Genomic DNA, 23,436 nt, shown 5'->3' with positions numbered 1-23,436 from the left:
ATGTTTCCATAAACATATTTACTTACATCTTTAGCCAATGCTCCTTTAAGGGTGTCCACTGCCCATCCTCCCTTCTGTCAGAAATTGGAAAACTGGCTGACGATGTTTGATGAGAGACAGCACATGTGTTGTGTACATGGATTCCACCCCCACCTCCTAAACATGGCATTGGACCACAGCAAGGCATTTGCTTAAAAGGCAGTCAATCCACTGGCCTGCTAGGAACCAATGTTAATGTGCCCAGCTCAAAAAGATGAGCTATGCCAAAGAGATTCCTTTGTTGAGGACGTGGGACTGAGTTAGCCACAGGGTCAGAGTTATCTTGTAGGAAGTATCAGGACACACATGCTGGTTCACCAGCAAACTGAAACAATGAGGAAATGAAAATCGTGTATAAGTCATAAGAATCATCATTGATATGGTACTTATGATGTGTTTCACGTAGTAGGTTTCTCAGTTTATTTATCCCATGAAGTTTTTATTACAGTAAACAACTTCCCACAACCACCATTTTACTGATGAGAATACCAAGTCTCACAGGAATTAAGAAATTTGTCCAATGTCACACAGCTAGTGAGATCACTAGCTGGGAGAGCAAGACTGAAGCCCAGGCGATGTGGCTTTGTTGCAAAATTTGATTTCACAAGAATAGCAAGGAGAGATCAGAAAGCCTTCCTCAGTGATCAATGCAAAGAATAGAGGAAAACAATAGGATGGGAAAGACTAGAGATCTCTTCAAGAAAATTATAGGAAAAAAAAGAGGAAAAAAAAGAAAATTAGAGACACCAAGAGAATATTTCATGCAAAGATGGGCACAGTAAAGGACAGAAATGGTATGGACCTAACAGAAGCAGAAGATATTAAGAAAAGGTGGCAAGAACACACAGAAGAACTGTACAAAAAATATCTTTACCACCCAAATAATCACGATGATGTGATCACTCACCTAGAGCCAGACTTCCTGGAATACAAAGTCAAGTGGACCTTAGGAAGCATCACTACGAACAAAGCTAGTGGAGGTGATGGAATTCCAATTGAGTTATTTCAAATTCTAAAAGATGATGCTGTGAAAGTGCTGCACTCAACATGCCAACAAATTTGGAAAATGCAGCAGTGGCCACAGGACTGGAAAAGGTCAGTTTTCATTCCATCCCAAGTGCCAAATAATGTTCAAACTACCACACAATTGCACTCATCTCACATGTTAGGAAAGTAATTGCTCAAAATTCTACAAGCCAGGCTTCAAGAGTACATGAATAGCAAATTTCCAGATGTTCAAGCTGGATTAAGAAAAGGCAGAGGAACCAGAGATGAAATTACCAACATCCACTGGGTCATCGAAAAAGCAAGAGAGTTCCAAAAAAAAACATCTATTTCTGCCTTATTGACATGCCAAAGCCTTTGACTGTGTGGATCACAACAAACTGTGGAAAATTCTCAAAGACATTTTAAGAATTTAAAATTAAAGATGACCTGATCTGCCTCTTGAGAAATCTTCATGCAGGTCAAGAAGCAACAGTTAGAACTGGACATGGAGCAACAGACCAGTTCAAAATTGGGAAAGGAGTATGTCAAGGCTGTATATTGCCACTCTGCTTATTTAACTTATATGCAAAGTACATCATGAGAAACGCTGGGCTAAGAAGCACAGGTTGGAATCAAGATTGCCAGGAGAAATATCAATAACCTCAGATATGCAGATGACACCACGCTTATGGCAGAAAGTGAAGAAGAACTAAAGAGCCTCTTGATGAAAGTGAAAGAGGAGAGTGAAAAAGTTGGCTGAAAGCTCAACATTCAGAAAACAAAGATCATGGCATCTGGTCCCATCACTTCATGGCAAATAGATGGGTAAACAGAGAAAACAGTGACAGATTTTATTTTGGGAGGCTCCAAAATCACTGCAGATGGTGACTGCAGCCATGAAATTAAAAGACACTGGCTCCTTGGAAGAAAAGTTATGACCAACTTAGACAGCATATTAAAAAGCAGAGACATTACTTTGCCAACAAAGGTCCGTCTAGTCAAAGCTATGGTTTTTCCAGTAGTCATGTATGGATGTGAGAGTTGGACTGTGAAGAAAGCTAAGCACCAAAGAATTGATGCTTTTGAACTGTGGTGTTGGAGAAGACTCTTGAGAGTCCTTTGGACTGCAAGGAGATCCAACCAGTCCATCCTAAAGGAGATCAGTCCTCAATATTCTTTGGAATGACGGATGCTAAAGCTGAAGGTGGGAGGAGAAGGGGACAACAGAGGATGAGATGGTTGGATGGCATCACCAACTCGATGGACATGGGTTTGGATGGACTCCAGGAGTTGGTGATGGACAGGGAGGCCTGGCGTGCTGCAGTCCATGGGGTCACAAAGAGTCAGACATGACTGAGTGATTGAACTGAACTGAACTGAAAGGCAGCTTAGTGTACAGACACAGAAGATAATAAAAGGCAACATACACACGAAGAGAAGCAGAAAGTCACAAGAGAGAAGGACCTGGAAACGAGTAGGGAGGGACTTCCCTTGTGGTCCAGCGGTTAAGAATCCACCTGCCAGTGCAGTGGACATGGGCTCGATCCCTGGTCTGGGAAGATCCCACATTCCACAGGCCAACTAATCCTGTGTACAAGATTAATACGCCTGCACTCTAGAGGCTAGTGTTCTGCAACAAGAGAAGCCACCGCAATGAGAAGCCCACACATTGGAACTAGGGAGTAGCCTCTGCTCACTGCAACTACAGAAAACCCGAGAGCAGCAATGAAGACCCAGCACAGCCAAAAAGAATAAATAAACAAACAAATTAATGAATTAAATTTAAAAAAGAAAGGCATAGGCAGGGGGAGAGAGCATATGATACACAAGAGGCTCCCAGGTCCCAGCTACACTCTTCTTCGGAGAGTCCCATGAAATCCCTGATCGCATCCTTATGTAGCACAGCTTGGTGCATCTGTGCCTGGTACATGAGAGATCCCTAAATAAAATAATAGGACTCATTTTGGTGCTTTGTAAATATAGAACCAAAAGGCATAAAAGTTATATTACTATGTATTTCATGTTAGAGGTAAAGAGTGGATCTCTTAAAGATTAATGAACCCAATACTAAAGAGAAGGTACAAAAATTCACACACAAAAGAAATACTTCTAATTTCAAGAGTATGAGAGTATGATGTAGATGAAGATAAACTGAATAAACTCAAAGTTTCTGAGAAAAAATCATGAAAAGTTTCTGAAGAAATAAAGCATAAGCAGGGACATAAAGATAGGTTCATGTTTGTTCAATATACAGCTTGAATCAGGGTAAATGGAATACCTCCTCAATACAGAGGAGGAAATAGCAGGAGGAAGGTTGGATAATAAAATGAGTATGTGTTATTAGAAAATAGAAGAAAGAAAAAAATAAATAAAAGAAAATAGATAAATAAATAAATGAAAGAAAATAGAAAAATCAGAATGAAGTTAGGTGTTGTATGATTGCACAAAAACCTAGGCTAGGGTAATGAATTTCTCTGGTTTTATAAAAATTTTATATATTTTTGGCTGATGCTTAAATTAAAGCACTTAAACATAAATTTTTATTTTCATAAAACCATCACTAAATTCTCATTTTATGACATTTGACCGGATAATCAAGCATCCTGAAATCCATGCCTCCTTGCTCACTGTCTTCTAGCTCGAGTGCCTTCCCTGCTGTCCTACACATTGCCACACACTAGGCCCTCCATCAGTACTTGTGGACTGAATAAATAAATGATCGTGTTATATCCTCATTCAAACATGAGATCATATCAATAAAATGTAAAATCCCATGCAAGGTTTTTAAAATGAATTTCCTATAGTCATGTCTTAGGAAACCAAAAAGTTCTTTGCTGATGATTCCCTGCTTTCTGCACTCCTTATTAAGTTTCCTGTGACTGCAAAAGAGATCAGTTCAAACATGAATTTTTAGTTATTTAAGCAGATTATATTTTGCCCTAAAGTGTTGGCTATGCTTTGTTTGCAAACATAGTCCAAATGGCAGCCTGGTCCTCTCTAACCTAGAAAACCCAAAGGGGCTGGATTCAAGGAACCATGGTGGTAAAAATACAAACTAAAGACACTACCAATATAAAGAGAAAAGGAAAGAATAATAATTCATAACAACCTACCCTGTAAGCAATTGCCATATAAAATACAATTGAGAATCTTCTTTGAGCTTCTCGGAGAACTGTACTAAAAAGCTGCAGACTAAAACTCTTTTACCCTTTGTTAGAAATGTATAATGTTTCCTAACCTATTCCAAATGCAGAACAAAACATTCAGTTTGGACAGTTGTATGGGCAAATGGAGATTTGTAAAATTATGGATTAACATCAGTATTTGCAACGTTCTTATAGCATAAGTGAAATGGTAAGTAACTCTGACAAGTTTGATATTATCTCAAGATGAGGAAGCAGGTCAAAGAAAATTTTAAAAACAAAGATTTATGCTATAAGATGTTTCAATATTTAAAGCTATAATATTAAAAACAGTTACCTTGGTTTAAAATATAATTATACATTTTTAATATTATATATAAATAAATATAATCTTGGTTTATTTAAAACAGTTTATAAAAATTTAAATATAAAAATTCTTGCAATATTTCGAGCTTTTTCATTATTATTTTATTTGTATAGTGATCAGTGATCTTTGACATTACTATTCCAATTATTTGGGGGGGACTGCGAACTGCACCCATATAAGATGGTGTAGTTAATAAATACATGTGTCTTCACTGCTCCATTGACCAGCCGTTCCCCATCTCTCCCTCTCCTCGGGCCTCCCTCTTCCCCAAGACAAAACAATATTGAAATGAGGCCAATTGACAACTCTACAGCGGCCTCCTGAAGGGGGAGGGCATGGCAACCCACTCCAGTGTCCTTGCCTGGAGAATCCCCATGGTCAGAGGAGCCTGTCAGGATATAGTCCATGGGGTCACAAAGAGTCGGACACAGCTGAGCAACTAACACACACACACACACACACACACACAGTGGCCTCTAAGTGTTCAAGTGGAAAGAAGAGTTGCATGTCTCTCACTTTAAATAAAAAACTAGAAAGGATTAAGCTTAGTGAGGAAAGCATGTCAGAATCCAAAACAGAATAAAAGCTACTTCATCTTGTGCCAGTTGTCCAAATTATGAATGCAAAGGAAAAGTTCTTGGAGGAAGTTAAAAGTGATACTCCAAAGAACACACAAATGATAAGAAACAGTCTTATTGCTGATACACAGACTTTTAGTGGCCTGGATAGAATATCAAACCAGCCACAACATTCCCTTATGCCAAAGCCTAACCCAGGGCAAGGCTCTGATCTGTGAAGACAGAGAGGTGAGGAAGCTGCAGAAGAAGAGTTTGAAGTTAGAAGAGATAGGTTCATGAGGTTTAAGGAAAGATGCCATCTCCATAACATCAAATTGCAAGATGAAGTAGCGAGGACTGGTATAGAAGCTACAGCAAGTTATTCAGAAGAGCTGGCTAATGTAACTAATAAAGATAATTAAAGACAGATTTTCAATGTAGATGGAATAGCCTCCTATCAGAAGATGAAGATGCCGTCTAAGACTTTCATAGCTAGAGGGGAGAAGTCAATGCCTGGCTTCAAAACTTCAAAGGACAGGCGGACTCTTTTGTTTAGTGGCTGATGCAGCTGATGACTTGAAGTTGAAGTCAATGCTCATTTCCCATTCCAAAAATCCTAGGTCCTTTAGATTTATGCTAAATCTCCTCTGTTATTGCTCTATAAATGGAGCAATAAAGCCTGGATCACAGCACATCTGTTTGCAACATGATCTATTGAATATTTTAAGTCCATTGCTGAGACCAGTTGCTCATTAAAAAAAAAAAAAAAAGATTCCATTCAAAACATAACTGTTCATTGAAAAGGCACCTGGTCATCCAAGAGCTCTGATGGAGATGTATGATGAGATTAATGTCGTTTTCACATCTGCTAATACAACCTCAATTCTGTAGCCCACTGATGAAGAAATAATTTTGATTTTCAAGTCTTATTATTTAAGATGTACATTTTATAAGGTTATAGCTGCCATATAATGACAAAATAAATGGAAAGCCTCCTGGAAAGGATTCACCATGCCAGATGCCATTAAGAACATTCATGATTCATGGAAAGACATAAAAATGCCAACATTAACAGGAAGAAGTTATTCCAGCCCCAATGGATGACTTTGAGGGGTTCAAGACTTCAGTGAAGGAAGTAACTGCAGATGTGGTGGAAATAACAAGAGGACTAGAGGTAGAGACTGAAGACGTGACTGAACTTCTGCCATCACTGATGAAACTTTAACAGATGAGGAAATGCTTCTTATGAATGAGCAAAGTAAGTGGTTTCTTGAAATGGAAACTACTCTTGATGAAGATACCATGTAGCTTGTTGAAATGACAACAAATGATTTAGAATAATACATAAACTTAATTGATAAATCAGTGGCAGGGTTTGAGAGGACTGGTTCCAACTTGGAAAGAAGTTCTGTGGGTAGAAAACTATCAGACAGAGTTGTGTACAACAGAGAAATTGCTCATGAGAGTACATTGATGTGGCATACTTCATTTTAGCCTTATTTTTATAAATTGCTACAGCCACCCCAGCCTTGATCAGTCAGCAACCATTAATATGGAGTCAAGATCCTCTATTAGCATTTTTAGCAACAAAATATTTTTAAATTAAGGTACGTATATGGATTTTTTTTCAACATAAAAAAATGCTATTATACACTTGAAAGAGTTCAGTATAGTATAAACCAAACTTTTATATTTTCTGAGAAACCCAAAAATATATGTGATTTGGTTTATTGTGACACTCACTTTATTGTAAATAAATAAAACAATGATGGTCTGGAATCAAATCCACAATACTTCCGAGGTATGCTTCAGTTCAGTCGCTTAGTCATGTCCAACTCTTTGCAACCCCATGAACTGCAGCATGCCAGGTTTCCCTGTCCATCACCAACTCCCAGAGTTTACCCAAACTCATGTCCATTGAGTCGGTGATGCCATCCAACCATCTCATCCTCTGTCGTCCCCTTCTCTTCTGCCCTCAATCTTTCCCAGCATCAGGGTCTTTTCAAATGAGTCAGCCCTTCGCGTCAGGTGGCAAAAGTATTGGAGATTAAGCTTCAGCATCAGTCCTTCCAATGAACACCCAGGGCTAATCTCCTTTAGGATGGACTAGTTGGATCTCCTTGCAGTCCAAGGGACTCTCAAGAGTCTTCTCCAACACCACAGTTCCAAAAGCATCAATTCTTCGGTGCTCAGCTTTCTTTATAGTCCAACTCTCACACCCATACATGACTACTGGAAAAACCATAGCTTTGACTAGATGGACCTTTGTTGGCAAAGTAATGTCTCTGCTTTTTAATATGCTGTCTAGGTTGGTCATAACTTTCCTTCCAAAGAGTAAACGTCTTTTAATTTCACGGCTGCAGTCATCATCTGCAGTGATTTTGGAGCCCAAAAAAATAAGTCAGCCACTGTTTCCCCATCTATTTGCCATGAAGTGATGGGACCAGATGCCATGATCTTTGTTTTCTGAATGTTGAGCTTTAAGCCAACATTTTCACACTCCTCTTTAACTTTCATCAAGAGGCTCTTTAGTTCTTCACTTTCTGCCACAAGGGTGGTGTCATCTACATATCTGAGGTTATTGATATTTCTCCCGGCAATCTTGATTCCAGCTTGTTCTTCCTCCAGCCCAGCGTTTCTCATGATGTAGTCTTCATAAAAATTAAATAAGCAGGGTGACAATATGCAGCCTTGACGTACTCCTTTTCCTATTTGGAACCAGTTTGTTGTTCCATGTCCAGTTCTAACTGTTGCTTCCTGACCTGCATACAGGTCTCTCAAGAGGCAAGTCAGGTGGTCTGGTATTCCCATCTCTTTCAGAATCTTCCATAGTTTATTGTGATCCACACAGTCAAAGGCTTTGGCATAGTCAATAAAGTAGAAATAGATGTTTTTCTGGAACTCTCTCTTTCGATGATCCAATGGGTGTTGGCAATTTGATCTCTGGTTCCTCTGCCTTTTCTCAATCTAGCTTGAACATCTTGAAGTTCACTGTTCACATATTGCTGAAGCCTGTCTTGGAGAATTTTGAGCATTACTTTACTAGCATGTGAGATAAGTGCAATTGTGCAGTAGTTTGAGCATTCTTTGGCATTTCCTTTCTTTGGGATGGAATGAAAACTGACCTTTTCCAGTCCTGTGGCCACTGCTGAGTTTTGCAAATTTGCTCGCATATTGAGTGCAGCACCTTCACAGCATCATCTTTTAGGATTTGAAATAACTCAACTGGAATTCCATCACCTCCACTACCTTTGTTCGTAGTGATGCTTCCTAAGGACCACTTGACTTCACATTCCAGGATGTCTGGCTCTAGGTGAGTGATCTCATCATCGTATCTGGGTTGTGAAGATCTTTTTTGTACAGTTCTTCTGTGTGTTCTTGCCACCTCTTCTTAATATCTTCTGCTTCTGTTAGGTCCATACCATTTCTTTCCTTTACTGTGCCCATCTTGCATGAAATGGTCCCTCGGTATCTCTAATTTTCTTGAAGAGATCTCTAGTCTTTCCCATTCTATTATTTTCCTCTATTTCTTTGCATCGATCACTGAGGAAGGCTTTCTGATCTCTCCTTGCTATTCTTTGGAACTCTGCATTCAAATGGGTATATCTTTCCTTTTCTCCTTTGCTTTTCACTTCTCTTCTTTTCACAGCTATTTGTAAAGCCCCCTCAGACAGCCATTTTGTTTTTTGCATTTCTTTTTCTTGGAGATGGCCTTGATTCCTGTCTCCTGTACAATGTCTTGAACCTCCATCCATAGTTCATCAGGCACTCTGTCTATCAGATCTAGTCCCTTAAATCTATTTCTCACTTCTACTGTAAAATCATAAGGGATTCGATTCAGGCCATACCTGAATGGTCTAGTGGTTTTCCCTACTTTCTTTAAGTCTGAATTTGGCAATAAGGAGTTCATGATCTGAGACACAGTCAGTTCCCAGTCTTATTTTTGCTGACTGTATAGAGCTTCTCCATCTTTGGCTGCAAAGAATATAATCAATCTGATTTCGGTGTTGGCCATCTGGTGATGTCCATGTGTAGAGTCTTCTCTTGTGTTGTTGAAAGAGGGTGTTTGCTATGACCAGTGCATTCTCTTGGCAAAAGTATTAGCCTTTGCCCTGCTTCATTGTGTACTCCAAGGCCAAATTTGCCTGTTACTCCAGGTGTTTCTTGACTTCCTACTTTTGCATTCCAGTCCCGTATAATGAAAAGGACATCTTTTTTGGGTGTTAGTTCTAAAAGGTCTTGTACGTCTTCATAGAACCATTCAACTTCAGCTTCTTCAGCATTACTCGTTGGGTCAGAGACTTGCATTATCATGATATTGAATGGTTTGCCTTGGAAACGAACAGAGATCATTCTGTTGTTTTTGAGATTACATCCAAGTACTGCATTTTGGACTCTCTTGTTGACTATGACCATTTCTTCTAAGGGATTCCTGCTCACAGTGTGCTTAAACACATTTAAATTCACTAGGAAAAATCTTCTAAGAACCTAATAGTTTCATGGTAAAGAGATGACTAGTCCCTTCAAAAAACATAACACTTTTTATCAACTATTTGGGAAATGATCAACCTCATAAGTCATCAAACAATGCCAAACAGAGTATAGTACCACTCCAGTTCATCCAAAAATTTACCTCCTAAACGGTGTTTAGGAAACTATATACAGCTATGGGGTTCAGTGCTATGAAACCAGTACTTTCCCACATCAGCCCCTTCCTGAGAGGATCACAACCTGTATAACTTTTTTAGAAGCAACTCGACAGCATGCCCTTCAGTGGATGTGCTAGACTGGTGCTCACTCAACAGCCACTCCTATCTTCTTCTTCACTAAAATAGTTCCCTGACCTGCTAAACTGCCAAAGCCAGAAAACTGAAAATTCATATTCCAGAATTTCTGGTAGCCGCGATTCTCATGATTTGAGTTGACATGGGCCTCCTAGGTGGCGCTAGTGTTAAGGAACCTGCTTGTCTGTGCAGGAGACATCAGTTTCACGCCCCTGGTGGGATCTGGAAAGCAGATGGGAAGCAGTGGCCATTCTTGGCTACGGTGGCATATCTTCTGGCAAGAACAGCTGTGGAGACATTTGGGTTTATAGTGACAGGGTGACAAGAATGGCCAATATTTCCCCACTTGCTTTATAGGTTTCAAATACGGGGCATTCATTTGCTAGCGTGGGTTTTAGCTGGCACAGGTGGGTTTGCACAGGGCAACTGAGGTGGCCATGTTTTGACTCACCAGGCGGCTTCCTGACCATTCCTAGTAGAGGCATCAGTCCCCTTGCTGGCCCAGCTCTGAGTATGACATTGAGACTTATTCCTGGAAGCTCAACCTAGGTTCTCTTTCCAAATTCTGTAAGCCTTTTAATGCCTTACTATAAATCTTTTCTACTACTCTCTGTGGTTCTGTTCTCTGACTAAACCCTCACTGACACATGCATCAGAAGTGTCTAAAAGGGTCAAATTGTTGTCCCAGTCATTGCACTTCTGGACTCCAGTCTATTTAAATAATATCTAAGATGTACAAGATTTATTAGCAAAAACATGCATAATTGTACAATAAAAATTTGAAACTAATCAACAATGGGGACTATTTAAGTCAACTGTGGGACATTCACCCAGTATGGTGGAAGCTGCTGCTAATAATAATAGTATGAGCCCTGCCCTCCTGTCTCTAGAACTTTGCTCACATGCTGTACTTTTCAGAAAACACGGGACTCCTACCCCTATGGTTTCCTCTCCTTTCGTCTAATTACTATGGTTCTTACTTGTCCTTCAAATATTTATTGATTATATACTATATGCCAAATGACCATCTGGACACTGCATTAACAGCAACAAAAAAATAAAAACAAAAATTCATGAACCATGAAACTCAGGCTCTAGATAAGGAAATAGCTGACAAAAACATTTTAAGTAATATATATGGCATATCATATGCCATACATTTCTCCTTTAGGGAAACTCCTAGGAGTCCTCAAAACTGGGTTTGGTATCTCTTCCTCCTTTAGCAGTCTCAGTTCATATTACAAGTTGTATACCTCATTGTTGTTGTTGTTCAGTCAAGAAGTCATGTTTGACTCTTTGCGACCCCCATGGACTGCAGCATGTCAGACTCCCCTATCCTTTACTACCTCCTGGCGTTTGCTCAAATTTATGAAATTGCATTTTTACTGGCAAGACACTTTTTGACAATAAACTCTTTGAAGGCAGGGCCTTATCTCTTTTGCTTCTCTTTTGCTTAGTCTATCCTGGTATATATCAACATTCAGTAAATGCACTAATTCCATAAAGGGGTGAATGAAGTTTTAATTATTTTTTAATGAATTGAGAAAATTGCTATAATGAGAATAATAATGAAAAATAATTAAACTTCAAAATGTTATGCACTGCAAAATTGCAAAATGATGATAATTGTTGAAGCTGGGTGAGGGATTCATGGGAGTTTAGTTGTCTTTTTTACTTTTGCATAAAAGTTTAGGAAAATGTTACCCCAAATTTAATACCAGTTATGTCAAGAACACACTACACAGGAAAAAAAATGAAAGAGTTCCTTAAAATATAGAGGCTGTTATTATAGACTGTTTGAGTATTTTTGCTGTGGTTGGCAGAATTCAAAGTTGACGCATGTTTGTGTACAGTCCTCTCCCCTTGAGTGTTAGCTGGACCTGTGAATATGATGAGATACCTTATCTATGATTTAGTTACATTATATGGCAAAGGTGAAGAGATTTTGCAGGGATAACCACAGCCCTTCATCAGCTGAGTTCACCAAAAGGGGGATGACCCTGGGTGGGCCTGGTCTAATCAAGTGAGTCCTTTGAAAGCTGGCCCAGATCTTCCCTGAAAGGTGAAATGCGTGTGGCGTGAAGAAGTTAGGCATCATGAGTTCCACAGCTGCAGGCAATGAGTTTTGCTAGCAACCATAAACCTCAGATGAGACCACAGTCCCGAGTGACACCATGAAGCTGCTGCTGAGCAGAAGACCCGGCTGAGCTGTGCCCAGACTCCTGACCTACAGAAACTGTGACATACTAAATGTATGTTGTTTCAAGCTACTGTGTATATGCTAAGTTGCTTCAATCGTGTCCAACTCTTTGCTACCCTATGGACTGTATGTAGCCCATCAGACTCCTCTGTCCATGGGATTCTCTAGGCAAGAATACTGGCATGGGTAGTCATTCTCTTCTCTTCGGGGGATCTTTCCAGCCCAGGGATCGAACCTGCATCTCATGATGTCTCTTGCATTGGCAGGTGGGTTCTTCACCACTAGCGCCACCTGGGAAGCCCCTTCAAGCTACCCAGCCTGTGGTAATTTGTCATGTGTTGATAGAAAGTGAATTCATTTCCTTCCCCCTTTTCTAAGTTTTCCAGATTTTCTTTAGTAAATATGCTTACTTTATAACAGAATAAAAAGCTTTTTACTAAAATAAAACTAGTGTAGATGATATGTCAGCCAAGTCATATCTTGCAAAAAAGTGAAATGACTTTATTTTTCTTAATGTTGTTAGCAAAGAACTACATTTAAACAGGAGGAAATCTTCTCTTTGTACTTTAATATTTGGGATCAAATCCAAAGTTTCCTAGATCAAGGTCAAAAGCTTCACTCTATGTATCAAACTGAGCGGGCTCTGAAAATAAAAGTGCTGAAAGATAAACTTTTGCACAAATCATTCCTCTCTTATTGTACTAAGCTTCCTCAAAACCACCCTAACAAACAGATTTTAATCTCAATTTAACACCACCACCAAGCAGACTACCCCACTGATTAATGACAACAAAACAACGGAAAAGGAAGACATTCATGAAACAAACAGTATAACAATCAGTCAAGATATGGAGAATAGTATTCCAACACTACCAAGTACTTGACTCTCATTATTCCATGGAGACCAGCTGAACTGTTAAATCCTTTAATATCAAATGTATCAGTGCAAAAGATCAGTTTTAAGTAGGTGGTGGTAGTTTAGTCCCTAAGTCCTGTTCAACTCTTGCAACCCCATGAACTGAAGCCTGCCAGGCTCCTCTTGTCCATGGGATTATCCAGGTAAGAATATTGGAGTGGGTTGTCATTTCCTTCTGCAGGGGATCTTCCCGACCCAGGAATCAAACCCAGGTCTCCTGCATTGCACGTAGATTCCTTATCAACTGAGCTATGAGGAAAGATGTATCAAGTAGAATGAGAACTCAAATATATAATGTGGTATTGACTGATCACCCACAATGAGATGGATTTGCAATGTGGCATGCTTAGCTTAAATCCTGATAGAGAAACACAAAAACTTTCTCTCCAACACCAATTTGCCACCTGCATCTGCCAGACAGACACATCTAACATGCAGATGGGATAGACAATTATCATCCTTGCATCTTTCAAGCCCATTCTGGTGACTGTGATTCCTTCCACCATTTTGAAATCAGTTATACATTTGCTTGTTTTGCATTTGGTATTATCTATTATTTCATGATTCCCTCAATCTATCTTTACATTGGTCACCTCAAGAGGTCTAGGACCCCCACAGCAGCCCCTAATTTCTCACTTCTCATCCCAGTTGACTCTATGAGAAATGAAGCAATCCTTCCACTGCCACCCCAAACCTGACTTTTTTTTTCCATGGCAGGTCAAGAAGCAACAGTTAGAACTGGACATGGAACAACAGACTGGTTCCAAATAGGAAAAGGAGTACATCAAAGCTGTATATTGTCACCCTGCTTATTTAACTTCTATGCAGACTACATCATGAGAAATGCTGGGCTGGAAGAAGCACAAGCTGGAATCAAGATTGCCGGGAGAAATATCAATAACCTCAGATATGCAGATGACACCACCCTTATGGCAGAAAGTGAAGAAGAACTAAAGAGCCTCTTGATGAAAGTGAAAGAGGAGAGTGAAAAAGTTGGCTTAAAGCTCAACATTCAGAAAACTAAGATCATGGCATCCAGTCCCATCACTTCACGGCAAATAGATGGGTAAACAATGGAAACAGTGGCTGACTTTATTTTTTTGGGCTCCAAAATCACTGCAGATGGTGACTGCAGCCATGAAATTAAAAGACACTTGCTCCTTAAAAGAAAAGCTATGACCAACCTAGACAGCATATTAAAAAGCAGAGACATTACTTTGCCAACAAAGGCCCGTCTACTCAAGGCTATGGTTTTTCCAGTGGTCATGTATGGGTGTGAGAGTTGAACTATAAAGAAAACTGAGGGCCGAAGAATTGATGCTTTTGAACTGTGGTGTTGGCAAAGAGTGTCCCTTGGACTGCAAGGAGATCCAACCAGTCCATCCTAAAGGAGATCAGTTCTGAATATTGATTGGAAGGCCTGATGCTGAAGCTGAAACTCCAACACTTTGGTCACCTGATGTGAAGAACTGACTCATTGGAAAAGACCTGGATGCTGAGAAAGACTGAAGGCAGGAAGAGAAGGGGACGACAGAGGATGAGATGGTCAGATGGCATCCCCAACGTGATGGACACGAGTTTGAGAAGGCTCTGGGAGTTGGTGATGGACAGGGAGGCCTGGCGTGCTGTAGTCCATGAGGTTACAGAGTCAGACACAACTGAGTGACTGAACTAAACTGAACCTGCCATAACATATATTTGACTTATTAATTTGTCTTGTTCCTCCAGGACTTTTGCTCCATCAAGGCAGATTTTCTTTGTTTTGCTCCCTCATAAATGACCACTGCTATAGTGTCTGACATAAAGTAGACATTCAATAAAAATTGTTTAATGAGTGGATTAAGTATCTTTTGAAAACCATTAGGAAGAATTCCAGGGGCTTCCACTGGGCTCTTATCACAATAACCTTTGTTTCATGTGTCAGTGTCAATAAAGGGATTTTGCAGTTGCAGAGGGGTTTTAATTGCAATCATAAAATCAGTAACAGAGGTGAGTCCAAGTTCAGCTGATATAGATTCAACTCAAAACTCTACTTATCACCTGATCCCTGTAAGCCCTCATCCTGACTGACAGTCACAGTGGGGTTCTGGCCCCTCAGAAATTAGTGTTAACTCAGAGAACCTTGTGTACTATACCTGGAAAGTCTGGGCACTTCATTTTCCCAGTGTCCTGTCATCCCAGTAGCTGAAGATCCCTTTTCAGAAGAGGCTGGAAGAAATACATGCTTAAAATAGCAGCACTGAATTCGTTTTCAAGGCAGTGGAGCCTTCCTTTGGTTTGCTGTTTAGTTGCTCAGTCGTGTCTGACTCTTTGCAACCCCATGGACTGCAGCATGCCAGGCTTCCCTGTCCATCACCAACTCCCAGAGCTTGCTCAAACTCATGTCCATCAAGTCAGAAACCATCCAACCATCTCATCCTCTGTTGTCCCCTTCTCCTCCTGCCTTCAATCTTTCCCAGCATCAGGGTCTTTTCCAATGAGTCAGTTTTTCGCATCATGTGGCCGAAGTATTGGAGTTTCAGCTTCAGCATCAGGCCTTCCAATGAATATTCAGGACTGATCTCCTTTAGGATGGACTGGTTGGATCACCTTGCAGTCCAAGGGGCTCTCAAGAGTCTTCTCCAACACCACAGTTCAAAAGCATCAATTTTTCAGCGCTCAGCTTTCTTTATAGTCCAACTCTTACATCCATACATGACTAACGAGAAAACCAGAGCTTTGACTAGATGGGCTTCTGTTGGTAACGTAATGTCTCTACTTTTTAATATGCTGTCTAAATTTGTCATAGCTTTTCTTCCAAGGAGCAAAAATACTTTGAGTTTTTCATTTTCTGCTGGTAAACTGCCCATTGCTACACAACAATGTCCTCGAATTCTTCCCTTCAACTGTCTTATAGTAATCATCGTCTCGCAAACCAGACTTCAGTGGAACTGTCACTCGAGGGGACAGCAGGTGATCTTTTGAATAACTGGGGTTTTGTTTTCCTGTTTGTTTGTTTTTTCATAAATGTCAATGGCTGTTCAGTCCAATTTCTTAACAGCAACTTGATTTCCATTTCCCCTTACCTACTCCCAGAACAGGTAATTAATTCCAGGCTTCCCTAGTGGCTCAGATGGTAAAGAATCTGCCCACAGTGTGGGAGAACCTGCAATGTGCAAGACCCAAGTCTGATCCTTGGGTCAGGAAGATCTCCTGGAGGAGGAAATGGCAACCCACTCCAGTATTCCTGCCTGGAGAATCCCATGGACAGAGGAGTCTGGCGGGCTACAGTCCATGGGGTCACAAAAAGTCAGACATGACTGAGGGACTAATACTTCCCCTATTTTTCTGAAGGTCTATTGCCTACAACCTCTTCTGGCACAACTCTTAGTAACAGTCAGGCCTTTGGGATGCTAATGAAAGAAACCAACTCTGCCGAATTAAAGCAGGAGTGGAGGTTGTTTAAAAGATGCTGGATAGTTCACATATTCTCTGAAAGGGCTAGAGCGGCATATTTAGGAATTTTACAGCCAGAAACAACTCTCAAAGGCAAACCACAGGACTTGTCAACTAAAGACATCCTGACACTTCTGCTGGGTACGGACTTCTCAGCACATTCAGGCAGCCTCAGGGACCAGAATCTGGATTTTCTCCTGGGAGCCACTATCCCTGTGGTCTTTGGCAATCAAATGTGGTTGTCGTTGCTGTCCCCAATCCCATGCATGCATGCTGAGTTGCTTCAGTCATGTCTGACTCTTTGGACACCATGGACCATAGCCCATCAGGCTCCTCAATCCATGGAATTTCCCAGGCAAGAATACTGGAGTGGGTTGCCATTTCCTTCTCCAGGGGATCTTTCTGACCCAGAGATCAAACGTGCATCTCTTATGTCTCCTGGCATTAGCAGGTGGGCTCTTTACCACTAGAACCACCTGGGAAGGCCATATGTTGTCCAAATATATTCTGGGAGGCCCCTGCTTCTTGGTGTCACTGGTGACAGATTCACAGTCTGCAGATCAAGTGGATCTGATTGGCAGAGCCTAGGTCTGTGCCCTAACTGCAAGGAGCCTGGCAAGGCTTGAAGGAAGAACATTTCCCAGACATAGAAAATGGGTCCTGATGCTGAGATGGACACCCTCAAATTGGTTAAATACCTACTATATTTAGCTTTATATTATTAAGCTTTATTTCTATTAATAAGAACTGGCAGGGTCTATGGTTATAAACAGCCCAGGCTTGAATTTGTACACTTTCTGCACTTTCTATCTGATCTTAGACAAGTCAACCTCTCTGAACTTTGTTTTCCTTCATGAGCAAAACGGATATGAAAACTTTCTTGCTGGAATGAGAAGTAAGGTGTGAGGTCAGATGTTTAAACAATGAAAGCTGTTACTTACAAGCACTAATCAAAATAGACACTATTTTTAAAAGGTTCATTTTAGTATAAACATTTTATTTTTTATTGAAATTTTCATGTATGTAGGCTTTTACTTCCCAATTATATTAGAGACCATGTGGGAATAATGCAGCCATTATTCCCACTGCATTACATACTTATACACACAGTTAATAAATGAACTAAGGTCCCAGGCCTCATAAATCAAACAGCAATGTTTCATTCTAAAGCAGTGAGTCAAATAGTATGTAAGTATAGGGTACATCACACTCCAGTTTTGAAGTGGGTTCCTAGAGAGCCTCCACTGATGATTGCAACTTGACAGATGTATTACTCCATATTACACAGGGTTCTAAATAAAACAGCACTGAGCATAATGACACCAAATGGGTCATCGCTATTATAAGCAACTCAAACAAAAGTTTCAACCATCTGAACCAAGTCAATTCAAGGAGAAACATATGGCCAAATCTGGAAATAATATGATCATAGCAAAAAAGTAATATATTTCTTATACACGCCCAAGACATGAATCATGCCAAAAGAATTGGCTTTTATTAATTTTTAAAAAGTGAAAAGTTTTTGATAGATATAGTTTTCTAACACTTTCCTGTACTGAAAAATACTCCTGCCAGAATATCTTCCTAAAGTATAAATCTGATCATTTCATTGTCCTTCTCAAATTGTCCACTGATCCTCAAAAAAGACCATGCGCCTCTTGGAATGGAGATTATTCATGAAGGACATGTAAATAAAATCTGATTTAAATTTAAAAAAATTTATCCTCCACTTACCCAGTGCTAGAGAATAGATTTTTCTTTCGACTGTCTCTAAAAAATATCAATGATTCTATAATGATTCAACTAGGAGAGGAAATACAGCCTCCTATTTCTGCTCCTATGGAATGGCTTGGCACATCATGTGACCTCTTTGAGTTCAGTTTGCACATTTACAAAATGAAGAAATTGAACAGTGTTTTCTGCATCCCTGGGGCTTCCCTGGTGGCTCAGATGGTAAAGAATCTGCTGCAATGCAGGAGAATCAGGTTTGATCCCTGGGTTGGGAAGATCCCCAGGAGAAGGGAATGGCTACCCGCTCCAGTATTTTTGCCTGGAGAATTCCATGGACAGAGGAGCCTGGAGGGCTACAGCCCATGGGGTCACAAAGAGCCACAACTGAGCAACTGACATTTTGGCTCTCACTTTGCAGCCCTAAAAGAGTGTCAGCTCTCCTTGACAAAGTCTATTTGCCCATGCTCTGCTCCCACCTAAGTGGGCTCTATTTCCATTTGGCTTGATTGATCAAGGTAATCAGCCAAAGAAGATAAAATTGTAAAGTTACCAAGTCTAAGTCACATAAGGAAAAAACAGTCATTCAGCACTTATATAATGCTTTAAGATGTTTCCAAACAATGTTTGTCCATTAACACAGATTGTGGTTAAGAAGACCCAGAGATGAAATTGCCATTGACAAAATTGGTCCAGCAAGTCAAAAGCAGAGAAAATGACATTTCCAATAGGTGAATGATCCCATGAATGACTAGAGGAGCCAGACATATTTTGGGTTTGAGTCTCACTTGGACGAGGAACACAATTGAGCCCTACTACATGGGTCCTCATCCCTTCTCGAGTCCACTCATCCTGGCTCACCTGGAGCTGGGATGATGACTCTCCCACCTGACACCAGGGACTACTATTTTGACACTTCCATACATCCCTCCTTGTTACAATTAGGTAATTCATCCAACCTTCCCCACACCTTTGTTAGACATGCCAGTGTTTCACAAAACTCCCCAAATAAATTATCAAAATCCTTCTCCCTCATCCCCATTACCTTTCTGGATCCTGTTCTCTGCCTGGTTCTGCTCTGATCACACTGGGCTCTCTTCCTTCTCACACGCGGGGGATGCTTCTGAGTGTCTCCCCTTTCTCCCTGCTCCTCCCTGAATTACTCCCACCCGTCATGTGTCTGTCCAGCTCCATCTCTGGCTCCTCCTGCTCCCCTAGCCCTACTTCCCCTCCTCATGGCTCTCCAAACCTGGAGCTTTATCTTCAAATGGGAGCTTTATTCTAAGTTTCAGCCTGGCAATTCCAAACACATCTCCCTCCCTCTATTCAGATATCAACCAGATTAGAGGTGATGACATTGAACAGAGACTAAATCTTCACTTTGGGTCAGGAAATAACTTGTGAAATTTCAGAATAAAACTTTTTAATAGTAATATCCCATTGGAAATGGCATGTCTGAAAATCAATAAGGTTTTGGTTGAAAACATAATGGAATCATACTTTATTCAAAAAATATACTGAGTGCCTAATATTCTAGAGATAAAAAGATATATTCTTGAGGTTAAAAAGTGTACAGCCTACTGAGAGAGGTAGACATGCAAATAACTAGATCATAAGGGCAAAATTGCTGCAATAGATATATGATTTGGGTGGAAGAAAATGGAAAGCAAAATCTATCATGGTTTTTACTGGACTATATTAAAGTTGTGTATTTACACCTTTGCTTCTCCCTTTAGATTGTAGGCTATTGAGTAATCAAACTATGTCTCTGACATCTTTGATTTTTCTAGTATTTAGAAAAATACTACATCTTGCATACAGAAGTCACTCAATAAGTGCTGACCTGAATTATTAGTCCCACATAGGGCAAGAGGAAAATTCATGGATGGGTTTGCAGAGATGGTAGCATCTGAGCTGGATCTTGAAAGGTGAAGTGGAATTTCCTGTGAAGATAAAGGAATAGAATAGCATTTGAAAAAAATCATGGGAGACATAAAATAAAAATAGTAATAGTAACATATAATAGCCATGAACTCTGCTCAGCATATGCATTATTACATACATTATCATTCTGTTGTTTCACCTAAATGATGTTGGTACAATTTTTACCAATGAGGAAAGTGAGTACACAGTGATTAAAAACCATGTCCAAGGTCGCCCAGTTAAGCTGAGGTTTGAATCTCAGGGACACCCATGATTCTCTGACTCCAGAGCCTGTGAGCTAGGAAACACCACTTGCTCTTCCAGAACTGAGCCAGCTCCAGAGTCCCAGAACCTATGGTCATCAGTTCTCTCCTGATACTTTCACGACACTTCTCTAAGCCCCACCGTCTCTGAGTCTTATCTCATCTTTGTTTCTCTCTGCTTCTCCCTTTCCGCTGCTTTCTGGTTCTCTGTTATGTGTGTCTCCCATTCATGCTCTTCAGGAGAGCATCTCATTGTGCGGCAGAGAAGAACAAACCCGACTCCATATTGGTTTTATTCCTTTGGCTCCAACCTTTGTGCTCTGTTGCCTGTGCTTAGTCACCTTTGTAAAACAATATTGCCTCTAGTCTGAAATATACAGCATAGCCTATTCTCAGGGCTCTGACCCCTGAAGGTATAATACTTTCCCATTCATACAGAGATTAAAAAATGTGCAGAACAGACAATAACATTTGTCTTCTTAGAGGTTTATAGAAACACTATAAACGTCAAACCTATGTGGACAGCTGCAAGAAGAAAGGATGCCATCATCAGGAAATTTCTAACAACCAGCCACACCTCTTCCCCTTTTCGTATAAAAGAAGCCTGAATTATAACTCACCTAAGATGATTCTTTGGGACACAAGTCTACCATCTTTTTAGTCGGCTGGATTCCCAAGTTAAGTCCTATTCCTTGCCCCAACAACTCATCTCTCAGTTTTTTGGCCTATTATGTGGCTAGCAGTACAAATTCAGACTCAGTACCAATTGTGTTAGAGAACCAACTAGAGTCACCATCTGTTGGTTTGGGTTGTCCAGCACCCAACTCCTGGGAGCAATCCAAACCCCTCTTGGGGGAATCTCCTATTATGTGTAGCTGGAAGGACAGAACCTGCTTCCCACACAGTAGCCAGTGAGCCGATGTGCTCTCTTCCCACCCAGCCCGCTTACTGAGCAAGCCTGCCATTCAGCCTAAGCCAGTCAGATTAGTCAGCTGCAGACACAGCTGCAGACCACTGCCTCGGAGGAGGAGCAGACGGAGCCAACAGAACATACTTCTCTTCCTGAACTACACTCACTGCACTCTTCACAGCAGAGCTCTTCAGAGCTCCTTGGCTTTTGCCTCTTTTCTAAGTCAGGTCCTCCAGACCCCTATCGATGTGTGAATCACAGACATCCTTCCAGTGAATATCCTGCTGAGGTTAAATTAGGCAGGATCATTTTCTATTGCTTGCAAGCAGGAATTCAAACAGGACTCAGACACCATGTAGTTTTGGCTCTCACATTTGAGCTGCCTTTGGTAACAGCCCTTTTTTTTTTTTTTTTTGAAAGTCGTTTGACAGAGTCCAACTGTTTGTGACCCCATGGACTGTAGCCCACCAGACTCTTCTGTCCGTGGAATTCTCCAGGCAAGAATACTGGATTGAGTAGCTGCTCCCTTCTTCAGGGGATCTTCCCAACCCAGATATCAAACCCAGGTCTGCCACATTGCAGGCAGATTCTTCACCATCTAAGCCACCACGGAAGCCCACAGCCTTTACATCTGCTGCCTTGGACTACAGCACCCATCATAACCCAGTTCCCTGAGGCCAGAGTGGTAGGGCCAGGGCACTGAAAACACGACAGCTTCCGTCAGAGGAGTCAGCTGTGGCCTCCGTGTTTAGGAGGAAGCTGGGAGCTGTGGCTTGGAATTTCATGGGCCCTAAGTCAACCCTCTGGGAGAGATGGTGTCAGGTTTATATGCTGAGAGAATGGAGTCGATGACGAGTAGGAGATTGAAGATGTATCAAGAGAGAAGAGACAGGTTTGAGCAAGTGCCCTGAGGAAAGAGGATTGAGGGGGAGGGATGGGTCTTGGAAAATCAGCCTCCTTGCCCTCCTCCCCAGCCCCACTCCAAGACGGCAGAGGATGGGGTGTCTGCTCACTGGAAGGAACTTGAAGGTAGTTCCTGTAAATAGAGTCTATTTGCTCTGTGAGGTAACGGCCAAGGTAATCTGCTGACAGTGAGTGTATGGAGTTCAGGGGAGGATTTGAAGACGGGAATGAAGACTTTGAAAAGCCACAGTAAGGAAGGGGTGGGGGCCTCCTGGCAACTGGAAAACCTGGGCTGCACTGAGGCAACTGTTTCTATTTGCCTTTGCTAACAGCAATTACTCACTTCTTAGCTGTGTTTTCAACAAGGACCCAGACAAAGGAAAACACAATTTTTCAACACAAAAACCTGAAACTTGGCAAAATCCAGCACATTTCACAAAACAGAAGACCTTTAACCTAGCTTCTCAGTTTTGCAATTTTGCAGCTTTGCGACTTTTCAGAGTGACCTCTTTTTCTGGCCCAGAAGACCAAAATTATTGGACTAAAAAAGAAAGTTTGAAACAAGAGAAATTTTTTTCTTAAGGAATCTGGATTCTGTCTGCTTCAATTCTTTTTGAGATTAAGAAATGGGTCCATTTTATACATAAAAGTAGAAAAGAAAATTTAGACAAAAAGACTTTTAGGGTCTTTACAGAAACAGTTAAGTAGTAGTGTTATTCACATGGACAAATTTATTCAAAATAATCTTTGTAATAACTAGTGAAAAATGTAACTAGCAAGACGATTCTCTCTGAAATTCAAACAGACAATGAAAAGCTAATCTTTAAAGTCTCTGAAGAATAACAGAGCTTGGGTGTGGTTATGTTTGATGATTCGTACACTGAATTAAACCTTAAAATTCCCTGCGTGCTGGTTCTGGCAAGCAACTGAGCTGATATATAAATTGTAGACTTTGAGGTAGATTGCTGGTTAGATTCATAAAGTAAGTGCTTCCGACATGTCATAAGAAAATGAACAACTGCTCGGCATCAGTTGGCACATCCTAAAAGATGACAGCTTCTGGGTAAAATTCAACATGCAATTTTAGCTTCTGTCCCATTTTGAATAAAAATACTTGGCTGAAAAACTACCTATTTAAGTTATTGAAAGCCGGTGATTACAAATCAGCATTCTGGCTGATAATTAGAGGGGCAGCAGAAATCGTGTAGAGTATGAAGAGCTTGGACAGCATTCCAGAGCTGGTTTTCCCTTAAACTGAGCGGCGCAGACAAAAGCAGTTTG

General features: G+C 40.7%; 1 protein-coding gene across 1 annotated transcript in view; it reads right to left on the bottom strand.

Moving 5' to 3' along the window:
- The window catches only part of SCEL (sciellin), a 204,495-nt gene that overhangs the window by 155,104 nt on the left and 25,955 nt on the right, over positions 1 to 23,436 (bottom strand). The window contains exon 2 of the mRNA XM_065902111.1: positions 20,000 to 20,099. The gene's annotated coding sequence lies outside the window, so the exon portion shown is untranslated. The remainder of the gene's footprint in view (positions 1 to 19,999; positions 20,100 to 23,436) is intronic.

The sequence above is a fragment of the Muntiacus reevesi genome, chromosome 11 (assembly GCF_963930625.1).
Source record: "Muntiacus reevesi chromosome 11, mMunRee1.1, whole genome shotgun sequence".
NCBI lineage: Eukaryota > Metazoa > Chordata > Mammalia > Artiodactyla > Cervidae > Muntiacus > Muntiacus reevesi.
This window is presented reverse-complemented; position numbering and strand designations above follow the sequence as displayed.